The 9,069-nt window shown below is 41.8% G+C and overlaps 1 pseudogene; it reads left to right on the top strand.

Moving 5' to 3' along the window:
• The first annotated feature begins 7,441 nt into the window (after nt 1-7,441).
• LOC101412076 (large ribosomal subunit protein P1 pseudogene) lies at nt 7,442-7,780 on the top strand (annotated as a pseudogene).
• Nucleotides 7,781-9,069: the final 1,289 nt, after the last annotated feature.

Raw genomic sequence — 9,069 nt, 5'->3', positions numbered from 1 at the left:
TCAATAGGCTTCAATTAGCATATATCTCTTCCACATCTTAGGTAAGCTTTTAGCATGGACTCCAGACATTCTAGATAAGCCTTGGTTTTTGCATTTCCCCTAAATACTTAAAGTTTATAGCCCTTGCATTGTTAAACATTTCCTGGGACTGGAGCCGCTGTCACTGTCCCTAAGGGCAGGACTGCAGCCTCTTACCGTTCCACACCCACAAGTCAAACAACTTAGTTATCTCTGAAGAGACACAGAGCCTTCCACCCATAGCCCACATCACCATGTGATGGAAAAGTCAAGGACCAAGGATCACTGGCAGCCAGCCTCAGAATGCCACAGTCCTCTCTGAGCCTGAAAACCATGAGCCAATAAATTCTCATCGTATAAACCACCCCACGGTACGACATTTGTTTTAGGAGTTGGGAAACTAAAACAGGGAGATAGAGGTGTAAATCTATCTGAGATATGTCTGTCTCACCAGAAAATGAGCACTGCAGCGACAAATACTAACTGACATTATTTAGCCAAACTGACAAATTTTGGTTAATAAGTAGCAATATATCAGAATAAAATCCATAATGCAAAATATCAGTGAAATACTATTATTCTTCTAACTTTGTAGATCTGATGCCAAATCTCCAGAAATAATTTGAAAAGAAAATGGTGAAATAATTTTTCAAAAATGTGTGTGCCTGGAATAATGTTTAAAAGAATGTTAAAAGGCATATCCCTGATATGCCTTGTTTGGGTGCCACACTACAATTAAGTATATTGAAAACAACAGCCCAAGCCCTACCCTGCCAGAGTCCAGGAAGTATAGTCTTTTACCAGTTATATTCATTTCCTAGGGCTGCTGTAACAAATTACCAAAAACTTGGAAGCTTAAAAAATAGAAATTTGTACTCTCACAGTTTTGGAGGCCAGAAGCCTGAAATGAAGGTATTGGTAGGACTGTGCTGTCTCTGAAGGCCCCAGTGGAAAATCCTTCCCTACTTCCTCCAGCTTCTGGTAGCTCCTTCAATGTTCCTTGGTTTGTGGTTGTTTAATTTCCATCTCTGCCTCCATGTTTACATAGCCTTCTCCTCTTCTTTCTGTATGTGCCTCTTATAAGTACAATTGCCAATGGATTTTGGTCCCACCTGATAATCCAAGATCATCTCAAGATCCCTAACTTAATTACATCTGTAAAAATCCTGCTTTCCAAATACTGTAAGGTCAAATCACAGGATTTGCCTTTTGGAGGCAACTATTCAACCTATGACAGCAGCTTTATTCTCCAGGAAAATTTATATGTTCCCCATTCTGTCCTTGTGTCTATGGCAGTTTGAAATTATTTGACGAGTTCCAGAAAAGAGAGATTATATTTGTAAACTAATCTCTTCCTCTGGGTATGATAGCCTTTGCATTAAATTCAGCTGAAGTGTCTTTGATTAAATTACCTGTTAAGATTGAGTTAGGGTTTTTTTAAAATTTGACTACATTAGTGGGTGTGACTCATATAAATGGACACTCACACAAGAAGAGAAAAGCTCAGTCACAAGGACTTTTTGATCTAGCCATGTGACAGAAAGAAGAAGGCTCAAACAGCTGAAGCCCCGGGGAGAGATGAGCCATTTTGCCTCATAGCTTACAGCTGGGATTGGGAAGAGAGCCAAGACTGAGAAAGGAATCCCTGAGATACAAGCCCTATGCTAGGAGGGAGAAGACCTCACTTAAGCACAAAGCCTCAAGGGAAGAGGAAGCCTAGAGGGGAAGGCTGAGACCAGCCAGAGATTGGCAACAATCTTGCTTCAAAACGTGGCAAATGGGAAACGGACTTTGGCCCAGTGGTTAGGGCGTCCGTCTACCATATGGGAGGTCCGCGGTTCAAACCCCCCGGCCTCCTTGACCCGTGTGGAGCTGGCCATGCGCAGTGCTGATGCGCGCAAGGAGTGCCGTGCCGCGCAAGGGTGTCCCCCGCGTGGGGGAGCCCCACGCGCAAGGAGTGCACCTGTGAGGAAAGCCGCCCAGCATGAAAAGAAAGAGCAGCCTGCCTAGGAATGGCGCCGCCCACACTTCCTGTGCCGCTGACAACAACAGAAGCGGACAAAGAAACAAGACGCAGCAAATAGACACCAAGAACAGACAACCAGGGTGGGGGGGGGGAATTAAATAAATAAATAAATCTTTAAAAAAAAAAAAAAAAAACGTGGCAAATGACTGGTGAGAAAGCAAACTTGAGTTGGACTCTTTAACTGTAAGCTTTTACCCCACATAAATACCCTTTATAAAAGCCAACAGAGTCCTGGTACTTAGTATCAGAACCTCTTTGGCAGATTGATACAGTGTCCAACTGTCACTTCTACCAGTCAATGGTGTTGAGATCTCACTGCATGATTTTTGTGCCTGTCACCATTTGTCTTGAGACTGGAATTTGTTCAATGCGCTACAACTCCTTTCCCATTTCCCCCATGCAAATTCATTTGCTGGCTTCAGATTCCCCATGATGATTGTTAAGTGAGTCTATAAACCTCAAGAAGACTTTTCTGAAGGCTGGAGGAAAAGAAAAGAGGTTTGCAAAGCACAGAAAACTAAACTGAAAACTATAAACGGCCGTTTTTCAGTCCACAACCCAAGCTCTTCCAACAGGTGTCACCCTGTCTCCCCAGCTTGTGGTCTGAACCAGGAACCTTCCTGTTCTCAGGGTGACTCCCGCCAACGGTTACTCCCCGATCAGGAGCCTACCCTGAACTTCCAAAGAGAAAATGCATTTCTCTCAGTGAAAAATATCTGCAGATATACAGCTTGGTTCAGTGAAGATGATCTTTTTTTTTTTTTTTTATTGACTTTGTAATAATATTACATTAAAAATATATATGTGAGGTCCCATTCAACCCCACCCCCCCCACCCCACCTCTCCCCCCCCCAGCAACACTCGTTCCCATCATCATGACACATCCATTGGATTTGGTAAGTACATCTTTGGGCACCTCTGCACCTCATAGTCAATGGTCCACATCATGGCCCATACTCTCCCCCATTCCATCCAGTGGGCCCTGTGAGGATTTACAATGTCCGGTGATTGCCTCTGAAGCACCATCCAGGGCAGCTCCATGTCCCAAAGACGCCTCCACCTCTCATCTCTTCCTGCCTTTCCCCATACCCATCAGCCACCATGTCCACTTTTCCCAATCCAATGCCACCTCTTCTATGTGGACATTGGATTGGTTGTGTCCATTGCACCTCTATGTCAAGAGGAGGCTCAGATTCCACATGGATGCTGGATGCAATCCTCCCACTTTCAGTTGTAATCACTCTAGGCTCCATGGTGTGGTGGTTGTCAGTGAAGATGATCTTAAATTTACTTTGATCTTGGGCCAGGATGAGATCTATCTTTACATGTGACAAAGCAAAAAGATCATAAAGTCATTGCCCCCTGAACAAACCAGTAATTTCCCTCCAGTGTGGTTTCAGTCTTTGGAGAAACACAAAGTATCAGAAACCCTTTATCTCCTTTAGAGCACCCACTTGAGGTGATATTGTAAATTATGGCCTCTTACACAATGCCTTAATTAACAAGTCACCAGAAGGAAGCCAGCTTTTAGTGCCCTTATCTTGGGAACCTGAGGGAAGCCACCTCCCCTCCTGCTCTGTAAAGGGGTAGTTTAGTAAAGAAGTACTTGTGAGTGTGGGGAGGGGAAGGCAGCCTGAGGCAACTGAGTTTTCCCTAGTTTTGGCCTTGGCATTCCTTCTAATTATCTGGTTGTCTTATTTTGGTTTACCAAAGTACATAGGTCATTGTTGAATTATGTAGAATATAAAGAGAATTGTTGAAGGTGGGGGGGCGGGGGAGCCATAATCTCACACGTAAAATAACTAACATTTAAAAATTGAATCGAGTCATCTTGTTTATTAAAAATCGAAATCCTCTTGTAAACACAGGTTTGTATCCTGCCTTTTCCACTTCACATTATATTTGAACATTTTGAAACATAATAATAGGTTTTGATGGACTATGATTTTTTAAAAATGACAGCATGGTAATTTTTTTACCAGATATGGTGTCTTTTAACTATCCTTCTCTTGTTGGTTATTTAGATTATTTCTATATTCATATTAAAAATAACTGGGCAATGAGGATTTTTGTTCATAAGTCTTAGATGCATTTCTAATTACTTCTTTTTTCACATTCTTAGAAGTGGAATAACAGGTTAAATTTTTTAAGCTTTAGATGAATACTGCAGATATAACCCGCTCCCCAAAAGAGCAATTTATATGTTATACTGTTTCAAATAGTACTTGTTTTTTTATCCCTTATCAACCTTGGATATAGAGTAACATAAATTCTAAAGTAAGGAGTAGAATTTTTCTCATTTATTTGCTTGCTTTACCTTTTTAAAATGATATCGAACTTCTTTGGACATTTCCATTTCTGTTTTCATGAATTTCATTTTTGTGCTCTTTAACTGTTTTTAATTTTGGACTAGTATTGTTGTGGAATTTAAGAGAAGTTCAATTAATTGAGTATAGAGAGGCCAGGACTCAGGAATGATTTTGAGAAGGAAAAAATGGTTTATTGACGGCCGGCCGGACTCGGGAGCTTTCAGTTTGAATCCCGAGCCCCGAACAAGATTTTCAAACGTCTTTTATACAGAGAGGAAAGGCCAAATGGTCCCTTTGTTTCAGTTCTCAATAGGCTTCAATTAGCATATATCTCTTCCACATCTTAGGTAAGCTTTTAGCAAGGACTCCAGACATTCTAGATAAGCCTTGGTTTTTGCATTTCCCCTAAATACTTAAAGTTTACAGCTCTTGCATTGTTAAACATTTCCTGGGACTGGAGCCTGTTTGCCATTTTCCCTAAGGGCAGGACTGCAGCCTCTTATCTTTCCACACTCACAAGTCAAACAGCTTAGTTATTTCTGAAGAGACACAAGTCAAACAGCTTAGTTATTTCTGAAGAGACAAAGAGCCTTCCACCCATAGCCCACATCAGTATTATTTTCTTATTGGTTTGGGAAAGCTCTTTATTTGTCATACATAACACTATATTTTTCCCAGGGATCATTTGCCTTTTGATTTTGTTTATGGTTTGTTTTAAAGTACAGAAATAGGGAAGCAGATATAGCTTAAGCAATTGGGCTCCCTTCTACCATATAGGAGGTCCAGGGTTCAATGCGCAGGGCTTCCTGTGTGAAGGCAAGCTGGCCTGTGTGGCAAGTTGGCCGATGTGGCGTGCTGGCTTGTGTGGAGTGCTGCCCCGCGCAGGAGTGCTGGCCCAAGTGGAGAGCTGGCGCAGCAAGATGATGCCACAAAAAAAGACACAGAGAAGAGATAATAAGAGATGCAGCAGATCAGGGAGCTGAGGTGGCACAAGAGAATGATCATCTCTCTCCTACTCTAGAAGGTCCCAGGATTGGTTCCCAGAGCTGCCTAATAGAAAACAAGCAGACATAGAAAAATGCACAGTGAATGGACACAGAGAGCAGACAATGGAAGGAGGAGGGAGAACTAACTAACTAACTAAATAAATAAATGAATAAAGTAAAAAATAAAATAAAGTACAAAAACAACCCCCCCCAAGATGGCTCCCTCATCTGTTTGCTCATTTTCTCTCCTTATTGTCTTTGCTCATTGTGTCCACTCATTGTCTCTGCTTGTCTTCTTTAGGAGGCATCAGGAACCGAACCTGGCACCTCCCATGTGGGAGGTGGGTATCCAACTGCTTGAGCCATATCCACTCCCCTAGAAATTTAAATTTTAATATCATTAACTATGTCAGTCCTTTCCTTCATGGTTTCTATCTTTGATTTTATGCCTCAAAATTACTCTGCTAATAGTAGGTAAACATTCAACTATGTTTCCTAAGTTTTGTGGTTTTGTAAGTTTTTTAAATATACTCAACTCTTTATAGACTATCTAGAATTTAAATTTGTTGAATGGAATAAGGATCAATTTATTTCTTTTACATATACTTACCCAATTACCCCAGAACATACTATATAACCCTCCTCCCAACAATCTGAAGCATTGTTTTTATCATATACTAAATTCTTACCTCTCATAGAGTCAGGCTCTGGGTTCCATGTTCTATTCCATGGAGTAGCCCTCAAGGTCTCTCATCTTTATGGTCATCATCTTTATGTCTTAATATAGCTGAAGTAGCCTTTTTATAATTTTGTTGAAAGCAAGGTATTTGAAAACTTGCTTCCTATTTCTTGTAGCAACCTTGATAAGAAAGAGTAACTTTTACTGAGTTCTCCACAGTCCCCTTCCTTAACCTAGAGAAGGGGTGTTTGCTTATCCTGGTGCTGGGCTGCCTTTCAGCTGGCCGAGGACTATGGCGGGTGGGACAGTGGGAGTGGTCAGCCCTGGGTGCAGGGGAGTTTAATACTACAAATGATTTTGTCCCTTACAGGAGAGTGTGTTAAAAAGTGCTCTGCTCAAGTTTCCAATATGCCAGGTGTGCTGGTGGCTCTAGGTAGCACTTCTCTCTGGAGAAGCCCTTCCCCACTCTCTGTGTGTCTGACCTTCCCTCAGAGAGGAGTTCCTACCCCTTAGATCGTCTTTACCTGCCTGGTGGCTGCCTCCATTCCACTCGTTTAGAAGATTCAGGAATCTTCTGCAGGGTCTCCTGTACTAGCTTTCCTGGCATGTTAATCAGCCAGCAAAGCCTCCCTTTGGCCGGTCACAACCAGAGCAAAGTTTCTGGTATTGGACGGTGCTCTTCCTAGTTTCGAGGGCTGTTGTACTCATCTATCACCCTTCTTCAGTTTTACATTTTATAGCTTGACTCCATGGCAATGCCCCTCCCGTGTCTTATCTGGAAGTCAAGTATTAGCCATGAAAACACACTAGGAAACCTAAGAAAGGGGCAAGGAGGCAGCAGGAGACTCTCTCCCAAGTAAAATGTGACCCGGTTACACAATGTGCTTATCTTGGGCATGGAGGGTGGGCCAAGGGGAAGTGCCCTTTTGAGGAATGATACTGCAAGCCGCCTGTGCTATTCTTATCACTGCTAAGAATTCTGGTTTTGAAGTGAGTGGCTGGAATGCATTCTCTTTACTGCAATATGCATAGGAATTTAAAGCTAGATCTTGCAGTCCAAGTCCTTAATTTTATAGATGAAGAAATGAAATTCCAGAGGAATGGACTTACTTCAGTTAATTCCTCAAGGTAGTTAGTGGCAGAATGGGAAACAGAGCATGGATCTACTTCCTCCTAATTAAGCATATTTTCTAATACAGATATTGCTGCACTTGCTTTGAGATCACTCAACTTTTCTTCATGTCTGTCTGTCTCCTGGTTGTTGTAAGGATTAAGGACAATAATATATATTAAAAATATGCTGGCCCTTTCCTCAGCTGCTGCTAAGATGCTCGGTTCTTCCGAGGAAGCTAAGGCTGCGTTGAGGTGAGGCCCTCACTTCATCCAGCAACCAGCGCTGCGCAGGTGGGTGCTCTCTCGCACAATGGCCTCCGTCTCTGAGCTTGCCAGCAACTACCCGGCCCTCATACTCCACGACGATGAAGTCACCGTCACGGAGGATAAGATCAATGCCCTCATTAAAGCAGCTGGTGTAAATGTTGAACCTTTCTGGCCTGGCTTGTTTGCAAAGGCCCTGGCCAGTGTCAGCCCTGGGAGCCTCATCTGCAATGTGCTGGTGGACCTGCCCCAGCAGCAGATGCTGCACCAGCGGGAGGTCCTGCCCCCACCACTGCTGCCCCAGTCTGAGGAGAAGAAAGTGGAAGCAAAGAGAGAAGAATCTGAAGAATTGGATGATGACATGGGCTTTGGTCTTTTTGACTAGACCCCTCTTTTGTAAAATGCCCAATAAAGAACTGAACTCTTTAAAAAAAAAGCCTAAACTTCTGAAAACCCTCAAAAAATGGCAGCATTAGTGTTATTCTAATAAAGGCTCCAAATGATAGAGGCTTGAAGGGGATAGAAAGTGTGGAATATGAAACTATGGAATATAGCTTTTTCTTTTAGAATGATATTGATGTATTTATTTTCTATTGAACTAATGTTCTTATTTCAAGGGACAAAATTAACACAGTAAAGTCAAAAAAAGGCACAGGAAGAACTCAACTTGAGAATGGTGGAATATCTGAAAAGTTATCATGAGTCAAATAGCAGTTCCTTATTTTTATTTTAAAATAAAGGATTCAGCAGCTATATAATAATCTCAAATATGCAGGGAATTGTCCATGATCATAACTTCTCTCCTCCTTCCTTCTTAACTACTTGAAAATAAGCTTTTATATTAGTTTCTGCTTTAGTTATTTATTATAAAAGATTTATTTAATTTTTAATTTCTCTCCACCCTCCCCCCTGGCCCATTGTCTGGTCTCTGTGTCCATTTGTTGTTTGTTCTTCTGTGTCCACTTGCGTTCTTGTCAGTGGCCCCTGGAATCTGTGTCTCTTTTTGTTGTATCATCTTGCTGTGTCAGCTCTTGTGTGTGCAACACCATTCCTGGGTAGGTTGCACTTTTTTCACACAGGGCAGTTCTCCTTATGGGGTGCACTCCTTGCACATGAGGCTCCTCTATGTGGGGCAAACCCTTGCATGGTGTGGCACTCCTTGTGTGCATCAGCACTGCATGTGTGCCAGCTCACCACATGGTCAGGAGCCCCTGTGTTTGAACCCGGGACCTCCCATGTGGTAGGCAGACACTCTATCAGTTGAGCCAAATCTGCTTTCCTTGCTTTAGTTATTCATTCCTTCCTTCAAACAAATATTTACCGAAACTCTATGTTCCTACTATGTGGTTACAACAATGAATATGGTATATCTAATGTCAAGAGAGCGAAACAGGCAAATTTAATAAATTATGTAAAGATTTAGGACAGTAAAACAATAGAGCATTAGGGAGGCAAGGAAAATAAAATGTAATATAACTTGTTACATACAGATCTGTTGTAAATAAACATTTCTGTTAAAAATATTTATTGGGGTATACAAGCAAAACCAAAAGTTAGGAAAACTTGGATTTCACTAACTCCAAATTTTTAGTGTTTCCTGACTGGGGATAATTAGGAGATGGCTACTATTTGGATCATTTCAAATTGCTTCTTTGAATGCTTCTTCACTTTGAG

This window comes from Dasypus novemcinctus, chromosome 15, assembly GCF_030445035.2.
Source record: "Dasypus novemcinctus isolate mDasNov1 chromosome 15, mDasNov1.1.hap2, whole genome shotgun sequence".
NCBI lineage: Eukaryota > Metazoa > Chordata > Mammalia > Cingulata > Dasypodidae > Dasypus > Dasypus novemcinctus.
The sequence above is the reverse complement of the archived record's forward strand: the minus strand, read 5'-3'. Positions and strand labels throughout refer to the sequence as shown.